Source organism: Peromyscus eremicus, chromosome 8b (assembly GCF_949786415.1).
Source record: "Peromyscus eremicus chromosome 8b, PerEre_H2_v1, whole genome shotgun sequence".
Classification (NCBI taxonomy): domain Eukaryota; kingdom Metazoa; phylum Chordata; class Mammalia; order Rodentia; family Cricetidae; genus Peromyscus; species Peromyscus eremicus.
Genome location: NC_081424.1, coordinates 41945283 through 41959594, shown reverse-complemented (window position 1 = coordinate 41959594; position 14312 = coordinate 41945283).

Here is a 14312-nt window from a genome sequence, read left to right as displayed (position 1 = left end):
TCACCTTGCATGAGACCCTCTCAGGGGCTTTCTCTGGTGGCCCTATATAGAATAATACTCAACTGAACCAATGCTCTATCTAAATACATATCGATCACCCCTAACTAGAAAATCTGAAATAAAAAATGACTCTCAAAACTTTTTGAGTACCAATACGATATTATATGTGGAAATGCTATGCTTGAACTCATGTGATGAGCTGCAATAAAAATATAAAATCATCTTCCAACTATGCGTGTTGATCAACTTCCAGTCACTAGAATAAATACCCAAGTTAATCAACTCATAAAGAGACAAGGTTGATTTGGCTCACAGTTTGGGAAGTTTGAGTCCATGATCAGTAGGCCCTGTGGCTTTGGACCTGTGTCTCCACAGTATGTCATGCAGAAACACAAGGTGCAGTTACAATGTTCACCTTATGGCCCAAGAGGACAGGAGAAAAAGGAAGAGACAAGAGTCCCGTATTTCCCCTTTAAAGGTGTGGCCCTAATCACATAAATAGCTCCTACTGGCCTCTACCCTGTAAGGCTTTCACTACTTCCCAACAATGCCTCCCTGAGCACCAAGCCTCCAAAACATGGCTTTTAGGATACATTCAGATCCCGTAGTGCACAAGAAGCAGAGAACATGTAAGTAAATGCTATGTTGAGACTTAGGATTCTTTCCTAGAGTGTCATATTATATACTTGCAAATATTTCAAAGTCAGAAAATAAATCCAAAATTGTAACTACTTCTGACTCCAAGCATTTCAAAGAAAGGATGCCCAATGTGTATCCATCAATGAACTTCACAACATGGAACTCTCAAGTATTTTCTCTACAATGACTCCTTAATTTTCTCTGTCAAAAAGAAGGTTCAGGAAGGAGTTCTGTGTCATTTCTTGTGTCCACGCTGATTTGCATGCTGTCTGGAACACAGTTGGTGCCAGAAAATACTTCCTGGATGTATGGGTACAGGAATGATGGATAGCATGGGAAGAACACAAGAATCAAAGCAAGCGGCACACACTTTTTTTTTTTTTTAACATGTACAAAACAGAGACTAGAACAGACTGTGGAAACAGGAGATGCAGGAGCACTGACAAGATACGGTGAGAAACCCAAGTGCGGGCAGTTACTAATAGCAACGAATGGCAGGATTTGAACTTCACACCTATTAAGGTGTAAAAACTGCTGGGACTGAATGATTCAGGTCTAAGAATGGAAACCACGACTCGAAAGTCCAGTCATGAGACTTCATTTCAGTCACTAGACATAATTAGAAAGTTAAATATTTTGAACCAAGTGGTTTATGTGAGGAAACTTAAAAATGTAATTTGGGGGCTGTTGGATAGCTGGGTACCATGGAACTGAGTGTTTTAAAGGTGGTAACAGAGCTACCTGAAAACAAAACCTTGCAGATACTTTATATGAAGTAGTAGGAAAACCTGCCTTGGTCTGGGTCTCATCTAACCAGATAAGTGGATTGAAACCCTGCCATCTTGTATGTGGCCTGGATTCTCTGGAAGACAAGAGAGACACTTTACAAAAGGGTGTGTCTAAATTCTATTTAAATATCATTAAAATTATTCACGTCCCTTTATAAAAATAATTTATGTTAATGACCTTCATACTATTACACCCTTCAGAGAAAATTGTGAATAACTTTCTGCCATAGTGTAAGACCTCATTCATGAAGTTTAGTACATGCATTCTATTTCATAAATTGTCACGACTGTTGAATACTTATGAAAGAATGGGATAGCTATATTTTTGGGAGGTGTGGAAACAGTATCCAGTCATGTAGACCAGGCTATCTTCAAACTCATAATCCTTTCATCTCAGCTTATATTATATTTTGTTCTTACCCGTGCACTGATATCTGCAGCAGGTATTTCAAAATTAATTCCCTTTTGGAAAAATTGTTCCAAAGTCATTAAATGACCTATTTGATTTAAATTTTAAAAACACCATTTATTACACCCAAACATTAGGTTCAGGCTCCGTACCCAAACATTAGGTTCAGGCTGTGGAAGATACAAAGGGCCAGAATCATCATTCTTAAAGCTGCTTGACAACAGAAAAATGCTGGATTTGGCTGTTGTCGGAAGAGTTGGATTTGCTTAGAAACCATCCACTTAGTGGGTAAAGCTTTTACCCCAGCTTAATGAGATGTGACTCAGGGGCAAATAATATTTACTAATAGGTTGACTGCAAATATTAACGGTGTAATTTTGTAAAATATTTAACTTGGCATGAAGAGAAGAAGATGCATTCACAAAACCTATGTTTTCTTCCTCTCCAGACGTGCAACATTTAGTTGAATATGTTTGTCCTTTGTTTTTGCTGTGCTCCTGGTACCTGAAGTATAAAAATAGAACTCTGAAATTGCCTTTGACATACAAAATCTCCTATCATCAATTTTTAATGCTTCATTCTAAATGTTAAGTTTGGATAAATAAAAGATGTGGCTTCACTCTGAGGCCCACGTTTGCAATTAAATTCCACTCCGGTACAAAGCAGGTTGAAGTCCTGGCTGCCTCTCTCTCCTTACGTCATCAGAAAGTGACTGTAAGCATCATTGGCATGCCCCGAAGGCCATAAACAAGGAAGAATAAGCAAACCTTGAACATAGATGACACAGTCATTCCATTTCTAACTAACCAAGCATTGGTATTTAAGGACACAAATGGTTTTTCTAGGCACCAAATATGACTACTTATTTTAGGAAGTTGAAAGTCAAGGAGCATTCAGGAGAGGAAGCACAGGGTGAAAACAGAAAGCAAACATGAGAACAGAGAGACTTGAACAGCGATTTCCAATTTTTCAGACCTACCTCACATACCTAGGCATTCTGTGGGAAACTCTGGGGTTAATAGAATTGGGAAGGACAACTCTGTGTCATCCATCTGAGGAATTTCCAACAAATGTCAGTTAATGCAGGCAAGGAATTATATGCTAATCCTAGGAGCATGCTAACTCCCTCGTTGAATACTGTTAAACTCAACAGTTTCCCAACTTGCCTGAACATTAAATTCTCAGTGTGCATATCTTGTGGAAGTACTTAGCAACTCGTGGAACGAGTATAAAATGGAATATTATTCATGTTTGTTCCCTGCTTTGTCACCCAAGTGTGTGCTTGTTGCTTTTCTTTCCATAACATTTCCAACGGTTCCTTTTGACTGAAACCACTTGACCAGCCTTCCTACTTCATCTTGTGGATATAGAAAATGTAGAGTTTATTATGCTGTTGTAAAGATGAGAGTTTGCAAAAGGAGGGGGGGGACATTGAGAACCATTTCCAATGGTCTGAAAACAAAAAGAAGAAGGCTTCTTTTTGAGACACTTTCTTTGCTGCTGTACACACTTGGCCAAGCTTAGCAATTTATTCTTGGGAGGTCAAAGCCACTCTACAGTTAAAATGAAAACTAGGAAGAATACTTAGTGTCATCCTTAGGGCACTTAGCGTTTTAACATAAGCCTATTTTCACTTTTTGAAGTTTTCTTTTAAAGAGCAGTGATTTCTACAATAATATAAGCATCTAGCAAACAAATGTCCCCAAAAGTAGATTTATCGAGCACTCATTATTTTTGCTTAGAAAAGTATTTTTACACGAATCCTGGGTGTTCTTAAAAATACTCATTTACAGAAATATAAAATGCTGAAATAACACAGTGGTCTTTTTGATAAATTATAGTGGTAACCATCTGTTTCACTGTGAATACAACGCACAATAAAGCGTTGAGGATTTAGGTCAGTAGGGGAGTGTTAGACTTGTAAGCACAGGGTCCTGAATGTGGTTCTCACCACTCAGACATGAAACACTAAGGACAATAAAGTGATCAGTAATAAATATAAGGAGTCTTTCAGAGAGGAAAAATATATTTCTTTTTTCATTACAAAGAAAATCTGTGTTAAATTTGTATGGCTTATTAGGATAACTGTAACTATTACAGTCCCTTACATCAAGACTGATAACCTCCCAACCAAGAGTGCACTCGTAGGCACATATGAAAAGTATTTACATACATGTGTGTGTGATATACATTCATATGTTGTATACATATGTTATATGCATGTATGCTATATTTTCACAAAGTATCATGACTAGCAAAATTACAGATAATAATAGATCAATACTACTGCACTAGGAGATTAGAAGAAGAAGATAAACATGCCAAATATGGTTTGTAAACAAAGCGAACTGTCTTAGGAGGCATTCTCTTTCAAAATACTTGAACTCTCATGGGGAGTTTACCCCTCTAGTCACCCTTCTCCAGATGAAACAGTACCTTTGATTGTTCACACACGTTGGTATGAGAGCCTTCTAAAGTAAATTCTCCTGTTTAAAAATTTGAGTTTTAAACCTGCTTAAAATAAAATGTCTTTGTGTTTACATCTTCTCATAGAACAGTCTGGCCCTTATCCAAATTATTTTAGTCCTTAGGGGCATTTTCCCATCGTGGGTCTGGTCTTCTTTCCATCTAGGTTGAAAGGATGAAGCCTTTGAAAGTCTCTTTACTCTATAGCCTCCTATGGGATATGCCACAGGCGGGGGTAGGGGTGGGGTGGGGGGACGGCATTAACTGTTCATGGGGTCACTGGGCTGAATATATACACATTTAAATATATATTTAAATAGGTAGAAAATCCAAACAAAACAACTACCCTGCTTTATCTCAAATCCATATTTAGTAAAGACCACCCATCCCGTGTGTGTGTGTGTGTGTGTGTGTGTGTGTGTGTGTGTGTGTGTGTGTGTGTAGGTGTGTGGGCGTGCGTGCGTGCGTGCGTGCGTGCGTGCGTGCGTGCCTGGGCGCGTGCGCATGCGCACGCACTTGCGTGTAAATCTTCCATCTACTTTGAACTTCTGTGGCTAACACAGGAGGTGTTTTTAATTCAACTGTTCCAAAATAGGATTTCCCACCTTTTCCTTAAAATGTATTCTGTGTTCATAGTGTCAGACTATTAGATTCTCAAACTAGAAACCCCAAAGGTCTCCTTTGACTAGGCAAGCTCTGCCTACGTACACACTCAGCATGCTCTATGATGCACATCCAATGCACCCCTCTACCCCATCCCCACTGAGCCACCCACATCAATTTCCAATTATACACTTGGGCCAGTCACCTGACTGCTCTCATTGCTCACTTTTCCACACTGCCACTTGCGTTTGTTCTAAAGCCACCCTGCTAGAACAGATATTTGCTCACAAGGAAGCCTGCTTCAGTTTTCCAACGACTCTCTAAATAGCATATGCCAGCCATTGTAGCAAAAGCTTTTCAAGGATTATCTTCTTTTCTCTTCATTCCAATCTTACGAGACGGGAGATGGACTGTCATCTCTTAGAGATGGGAGATGGAAGCAAATGAAGTTTCTATCACTTGTTCATTGTCCCCAGGGTGACAGACTCATTCAATACGTGTGTATTATGACTGGGAGTTCTTGATGGCTCTCTTGTAAACCTTCCTCAGTCTACCGCAGACTAACCCTCCTAGTTCTTTGGCAAGGAAATCAAAGACAGTAGATGTGATTCAGAGATTGTATACCAAGGGTCAAAAGCCTTTGAGCCAAAAAATTATAAGGCAAAAGGCCAAGGGCTCTCAGCAGCTGTTGCCTCCTCTCTCAATCACAGCACCTTTTAAAATCCATACAATGTGAATAAAATATATTGATTTCAAGCAAGGAAAATGAGCCCAATAAATGGGAAAGAACAGTTTACAATACTGTGGAGTGACATTGTTTTGGATATTCACCATTCTCTACTCATCATCAATGCCTCAACCTCTTTTCAAGAGTCACTTATGAGAACCTCTTGAGGAACCAAGGCAAGAAATGGCAGAGGGACACAAACACACCAGTGGAGTGACTTGGACTGTACGTGTGGCCATTGGTTAGTAACTATAAAAGGCCACCCCTCTGAGGTTGTGAAACTTCAAAGAAGAAAATGCTGTAGGAATTGTTAAAAAAAAAAAAAAAAAAAAAAAAAAGATTGTGGGTTGCTGAGAGTGTCCTGACACAGTCCATATACATAGTTTGATAAATATTTTATTGTTATTCCAGGAAAAGCTTTTAAAGGAAGACCTAAGCCAGCAGTAATGGGGAAGGGATGTCTCCTTCCCCTGAGCTGGTGGGAACGTTGTTGGCTCTGCTCTGAAGAGAAGACTGGATCCCAAAGGCAACGTCTCTGAGCAGCTCATGCCTCACCCAAAGGGACAGAATCCTCTGTGGTGGCTCTTTTCCTTGTTTAACAACAGAAGCCACGTGAAACTATCTCTAATGTGGTACTCTGATTGATCGGAATAAATCGAAGGCATTTAGCTCGTGCAGCCCCATTCTTGTGTTCCTGCCTAAGGATTATGCAAGTCCCTATGGGGGAAGGGGACTTGCTGGAAGGGTTGTGGCTCCTTCAGGAAGAAAATGATGGTCCAACTGTCATGAGGGAGTTCAGCTTCAAATGGCGGGGCTCAGAGAGTCACCAGTGAAATCCACTTCTGATTAGAGAGAGATGCAAATATTCAACAGCACTGTTTTATTTAAATGAAACTGGAGATGCTTCAATGCCCCAAGTGAACTGGGCCACTTTGGCATCATGTTAAAGACAGCTCAGCTTTGAGTTTCTGGGGGTTTGTTTTTGGCCACTTACCAATACACCTTAAATGCCATTCTTATAGCAAATACAGTTTATCAGAGTATACGTAGGTAACTGATGTTTACCTTGTCCCTCTGCATGACTGGTGCTTACATCATCCAAAAAACAATGACTGTGCAAAGTGATCACTAATGGCCAATCATATGGCACTGTAAGAAAATATTATTTCTGAATTTCCAAATAGTCTCACTGAAAGTCTGTCTTTCTGTCAAAAAAGCATGCATTCCTATCCTGGGGATTGTACCTAAAACTGGAAATAATAAAGTTCTGTTTTAAGAGTCACTTCCCAGAGTACATTAGTATGAGTGAAACTTGTCAAGAGCATAGGTGTTTTGTTAGTGGCATTTAGTTACACAAACAAATATAGCTACAAATGGTCTAAACACTCGTTCCCCCAAAGCTATAGTTAGCTAAGAAAGAAAGAATCAGCCTTCACAATTTTGAAGCCTCCAAAAAGGCTGCTCCAGTATGCTGTTTCTTGAATTTTTCTTAAATGGCCTTTAGAATAAATATATGAGTCATTTCAGAAGGGCATTTACTGAATTAAAGTGATGATTCTGCCAGGATGTCGGTATAATTAATTGTGAGTGGCTGAAGTTTTAGAAGAGGCGAAATGAAAGTTGTTTGTTTATTTATTTGTTTATTTATTTTTACTCACTTCTCTACTGCAATCAGAGAAGTTTCTGGTTGGTCTTCAGAATGTGCCATGTCATAGACTGGCAGAACTTGGAGAGTTCATACCAAGCCCTACAGCACAGTGTCATAACCAAAGTGGGGCTACAGGTATAAGCAGGAATCCAGCCTGCCTTTGCCTGCTGTTACTAAACACACACACACACACACACACACACACACACACACACACACACACACACGCAAGCACACACGCACACGCGCACGTATGCATACACACACACACACACACACACACACACATCTCCTCTTGTTTTATTTCTTCCATCCCCCTAGGATTTTCATTCCTGATAGTATACTATTCTAATTTATTTAAGTTTGTTCAATGTCCACGTCAGAATGATTATAATGAGTGTTTTCAGCCTGGCAAGCTATTCTATCAAAGGCCACAGAATATGCTGCCTTCAAAAATCTCGGCACGTCTAAACTACCTACACAGATGACCGAAACTGATCAATTTCCTAACAAACTCGTTTACCACCAGGGGGGTGGTCTTGGGGTATAGGATATATCATCAACAGTCAATCCTCTCAGGAGAGCACCCAGAGTTCCAGGCGCTGCAGACGACACCACCATCCAGTCAGAACACCAAGTGACTGACCTACTGAGTTTCAGAGGGGAGCTAATCCGGAGCATAACTGGGGGTGGGGGGTCAGAAAATGGGAACAATCCCACAGCATGTAGCTTCTAAAAGTTCTCTATAGCAAAGAAAGACTAAAAACTTCTCCCTGAGAAGTGAAGATTTTAATTAGTTAATTAATTAATTAAGATTAATTAGCTAAAATACTTCCCCAGTTATGTTTGTGTAGCTATCATGCAAAGACAGTATAAACAAACACTCTTCTAAAAGATAAATGACAGACTGATACCTAATGTCTGTATTCTCATATTAAAATATCAAAGCACACAGCAATATTTTTGACAATGTGTTCTAATAGGATAAAAGCATCAGACCAAATAATTCTTAAGTTATTACACAGTGAATATTATAATGTTTCCAAAATTCTATCAACTCTAATATTAGCTCCATGTCCCTTCTGCCATCCCTTAGTAATACTTTTGTCATTAACTGTATGCATTTTTGCACCTACTGTGCTCAGCACAAAAGATCAAACACCACATTTCCTGCAGCCTAAATTAAAATAGCAGGGTAGTCTTCAAAAAAGGTGACCGTGGCATGGGAATCTATGTCCCCAATTTCTAAACTGCAAAGCAAACACTGATTTCCTCGTGGTCCATGCACCATCAGGGTTAAGGTACTGCATGCCTCCCAATCTGGAACAGTAAAGTCCAGAATTCAAGCCACAAATAGGGAAGGATGCATGCTGCAGAGGATGTGGGCTGCAGAGGAAGCCAGCAGCTAGGAAGAATTCGGGCTCGTTTGACCTACCGGCTTTGTCCATGTCTCAGGAGTGGCGAGTCGGGTCCTGCAGCTGCCAGCCTGAAAGCCCTGGCTCTTCTGACTAACGGAGCACCCTGCCCTTATACTGATTATCAGCCCTTGCTGGCACACTGAGCACACTTCACGCACTGTCTGCAGGAGCCACCGCCAGGAAATTTATATCTCCAAGGATGACAAACAGCCATTAGCTCCATTACAGGCTGATTAAGAGAGACTGAGCCTATCAAGTGGGTACTTGAGTCCCCCGGGGTTTCCACCTCTGTTCTAAGCAAAGGAGGAAAAGAAAGAAAGAAAAAGAAAATGCTTGCAATGTTGAATGTGCTGCACGTTTAGGGGGAAAAAAAAAGTGCACATGCTATGCAAAAACACACTGCTTTCCAAAAGATGCCAGAGCCAACAGGAACAGGAAGAGGCACGGATAACTGAAAGGTAACAAGGAATCTCCCCAAATACTACAATAAAGGATCCTTTCTTGGGGGGTTAGACCAAGTGGGCTTCAATCCTTATCACTAATATCACAGGAAGATTGGATAAGTTTTCCATTTAAGAGTATAAAGTGTTTTGGTTATTGTTGGGGGGCAGGGAGAGGCAGATAAAATATTTAAATGCATTGCTGTTCGATTTTGGTGGTGGTTTGTTTGTTTTGTTTTGTTTGTTTTTTAATTACAACCAATTTCCATATTCCTGCTCAGAATTTTTATCCACCTGTCCTCACAGCAAAATATACAGGAAATTCACTAATGAAACTAATGATAGGAGACATTTGCCAAAAGAGGTCAGGCGGGAGATTGGAGTGTGTCTTGCTCTCCACAGCCGTCTGGGCAGCGGACACCCGAGGGTCAGAGGAGAGGCATTGATGAAAACCTGGCAGGCCACCGCACTTCGTTTCTGTAATTTGGCTGTGTAAACAAGACCCTCGGAACTGCTCATGATATGAGAGTGCAGGGACCTGCAGGGTCCTGAAGACATCCCATGCCAGGGCCATGTGGCTGCAATCATACGAGATCCCGGAGCCCAAACAACTCTCGTCTTCTGCATTTTGTCAGGTATAGGAAGACGATTTACAATGACCTCATTTGATCTACGGTGCAATAAATACACACGACAGCAAGGCTCTGGGGGATTGTTGTTCTGAAAGGGTTAAAAAAAAAAAAGAAAAGAAAAGAAAAGAAAAAGTCCAGGAGCCTGTGATGTGACTCAGGTGGTCAAGTGCTTGCCTAGCATGCACGGAGGCCTGAGTGCTAAGCTCAGGTCATCAGAAAAGCCAAGTGTGGTGATGCACACCTGTAACCCCAGTACTTGAGGAGCAGAGGTCGGGGTGCCAAACTTCAACGTCACTCTCAGGGACACAGTAAGAAAAACAGCAACAAAAATCTCTGGTATTGTCGTTGCCTATGGTTGTTCAATCATAAAGGGGAGTTATTTATATCCCCGGAACTCCCGGATGACAAACCACTTACACATTCTTCAGTCCTCCATTGCAACTGAGATTAACGACTTGTGTTTCCCCTATAAATTCAGACATTCCTATGGATGCTAGGTTCTTTCACAGGATAAGCCAAATCCTGCACTCATGCCTATCACTGTCAACTCTGAAAAGCTACCTTGCTCAGCGATTCTGCCCTCGCCTTACACTGCTCTTACATGCTGACCTCCCAAGGCATCCCCGACAATACAAGCAAAAGTATGGGCAACCCAGAGAGACTTCTAGAAAGAACAGAACTATCACTGAGTGTCTCTACTAAACACCGCACTACTTACAAGCCGCACTCCGGATCCTGGATCCCATCTCCCTGTAGCAGCCACCGGTCCCCCAGTGATGTTTTATCCCTATTAATTTTAATTCTGTCACATGATTTCCAAGATTTATCATGCCATGAATTAAAATAAAAAGGGTTTTATATTGTATTTTTTTTTTTTTTTTAGGAAAAGCTTGGCTCCCATAAAACTGAAATCACTGTGGTCTCCACACCTCATCAACTTGCCCTGATTAAGATGTGACAGCGGCCCAGACTGTCATCAGCACAAAATCTAGGGCAAACTAACTATTTTTGAGGGGGAAAAAGCGAGAGGAATTAGCAGAGACATAAGAAAAAATACATCCTTAAGTCTGAAGTCTTGGCAAGAGGTAGCTAGCTGGACATCATCAATGGAAAGTCCTTATCGCCCAACATGCATACCGTTATACCGTCTTTGTTCATGGTTCAAAAATTTAAGTCTTGGTTCCTCTTCTTGCTGTACCTCACCTCTAAATGACAAATGGGTTGTGTTCTGAATGCTTGTTTTGTTGGCTACTTGAAATACACTTTAAAATACTGATCACATTCCTTGGACAACCCAATAAATACTCATTGGTGTGATTTATCTCAGACCCACAAGCCCTTATGTGCAGTTTAAAAATGTGTAAAGTTCTGGAAAATCTGATTCCTGTTTAAGTTTCCCAACCCGATTGAATACTATTTCAAATCTTTATTTCATTCAGAGTGAACGAGCGTGTTTTTCTGCAGCAATTTGATTGCTACTGTTTATATGAATCCACTCACACTATACTGAGGGTAATCCACTTCTGTATAGTATACTCTTTTGCACTACCTTTCTTTAAAAAAAAAAAAGCATGAATTCAGAAATACAGTTGACACCTAAGGTTTCAGATTAGGAAAGGACTACAATCCTCCAGTACATTTTTGCAGCTCAAAATGGTAGGTGATATATTTTTTCGTGATAGATAGGTTGACTGGCTTGATTTAAGCATACAACATCATGTAGATACATCACAACATCACATCATGCTTCATAAGTATATATTGTGTGATGTATTTAGTTTATCAATTTAAGAGCACTGAAAAAAATCTTTAAAAATGAAATAAGAGGTAAAACTCAATCCTTTAACTTGTTTTCCTACAAGACCCCTTCAATATATTAAGAAACTCCCTTTCTCCTGTCCTCCCCTGCTAATCTCCCAAACCATCCCAGGTAATGCCAGATGAGCCATACAGGGAGACTTCTATTGGTGAGTGTCTACTGTGAACCAGGCTCTGCATATAAGTTGTACGCAGGACCCAGAATCTCATCTCCCTGTACCAGCCACTGTTACCCCAATGACCTTTTCTCTGCCCTTGCCAGGCACCAGAAAGACCACGTAACAAGAAAAAAGCACAGATCTATGGTCCACTATCCTCAAGCCACAGAGAGAATCCCTCTTTCCGATGATTTAATTCAGAAGCATATCTACCGTGCTTTAGCTGAGGAGTGTGTGGGTATAAAATAAAATGCTCACTGGGAGCTTTACATTGTCCCAGAGATGCTGTGTGGCACAGAAACTGCACTGATCTGCCTAAAAAAAATCTCTATTATGTTTCTAAATAGGAGTTTAGTTCCTGTCTTTATTAACCCTCCCATATGTACAGTTTCCAGCTTGCTTAGAATAGCTTGTTTGAAGCTGGAGGTAATTTGGACCACCTGCACCCACAGTACCCTCCAAAGCTACCCCACCTTCAGAAAGAGGGTTACGACCCTCACCATCTGGTTTCCTTCTCTCTTATAAGAATGTTTGGAGAAGGTTGTTTAAAAGGATGTTTGACAACATACAGAAAGGGAGGAAACACTTGCAATCTATACATCTGACAAGGGGTTAACATCCAAAATACACAAGGAACCCCAAAAAGCTGAAGAACCCCAAATAATCAGATGTTAAAAGGAGGTAAAAGATGTGAATAAACACATTTGCAAAGCAAGAACAAACAAATGGCCAACACATATGTGAGCGAAATGATCAACATTGCCACCATCAGAGAGATCCATGTCAAAACCCTGAGACATCACTTTACTCTAGTTAGAATCGCTGTTACCAAAAAAGACAAACATGTTGGCAAGGGAATAAAGAGAAAATTGGGCCTCTTAACACGCTTTTGATGGAAATGTAAATTACTACAGCTATGGAAAACAATGTAGAGTTTTTTTTTTAAAGCTAACTAAAAATAGAACTTCCAGATGATCCAACAACCACACTATTGCTTGTGTATATAAAGACAATGAAATCAATCTATTGAAGAGGGCATCTGCATGCCCATGTTTACTCCAGAATATTTGTGGTACCTGAGCTGTGGAACCAACCCCAGGGTGGGGGGGGGAGAGGGGAGCATCAGTGTGAGGTAGTAAATGCATGGCTGGGTGTTAGTGGTCCCATTAAAAATAAAACGTGAAATCCTTCATTTATGACAACACATCCAGGAGCTGTTAAGTGAAGCAGAAAGAAGAGACGAATGTTGGGTGAGCTCACCCACGTATGGAACATAGACAAAGACAACAGTGGCTAGCAGATACCAGGAAGAGGGGGAAAGGGAGAAGAGAAGAGCTTGGGCAGCAGAAGGACAAGTCTCAGTGTGTCGGCACACAGAAGAGGTGACAGCAGTTTGCAATAGTGTCCTGCAGATAGCTAGCAGAAAAGAAGTTGAATGTTCTCACCCCCACCCACCCACAATGACAATGATCTGAGGTGACAGACAAGCCAGTTACCCTGACTGATCATTACAAAATGTACCAAGGCAACCAAGAGGACATTGTAACCATGTGTCCTAGTTTGCCTCTGTACCTGTGATCAAACACTGCTCCCAAGACAAGTTGGGGAGAAAGGATTTATTCATCTGTATGCCTCCATGTCCTACTCCATCATCCAGGTAAACCAAGGCAGGAACTCAAGGCAGGAACCTGAAGGTGAGAACTGAAGCATAGACCATGGAGGAATACTGCTCACTGGCTTTCCTTTCATGACTTGTCCAGCTTGCTTTCTTATCTACCATAAGACCACCTGCCACATCTGGCACTGCCCACAGTGGGATGGGACCTTTCACACCACTCATTAATCATGAACACACACCACATATATACCCACAAACCAATCTGACAGAGGCAATTCTTCTGCTGACTCTTCCCATGTGACTCTAGTTTATGTCAAATTGACAGATGGATATAGACAATTAATTTCTAAAAATTGAATACAAATTCACATTTTATAATAACAAACAAACAGAAAATGTTTATGACTCCAAGCTTGTTCAATTCAGATAACAACAGCAAAGGCCAGTGATATCCTGGGCCTTCAACAGTATCAATGTGAACATTTCTATTATATCTTTCTTTACAAAACTCTTTTTTTAGCGGGGCTGGAGAGAAGGCTCAGTGGTTAGGAGAGCCGGATGAGCAATCATGAGGACTGGAATTTGGATCTCAGAGCCCTCCTTAAACTCCAGCTCAATTGATTTCTGGGTCTTACTACTGTCCAGCCTAGCTGAGAAAACATTAGCCTCAGATTCAGGGAGGGAGCCTGCTTCAAAAGAAAAGGTGGAAAGTGACAGAAGAGAATTTCCAAGACCCTCTTCTAGTCTCCACATGCATGCACAGACTTGATTTGGTTGCCTATAAAGTTACACAGGCTTCACTAATCACAATGAAACTTGTGGTTCTGAGGCTTGAACTTAGGTCCCTCACATACGCTTTACAGTTAAGCTGTATCTCAGTCGTTTGTATCATTTCTTAAGTTTCCTAATAAATGTTCTCCCTGCTTTCGGAGTGGCAGGAGGGGGTCC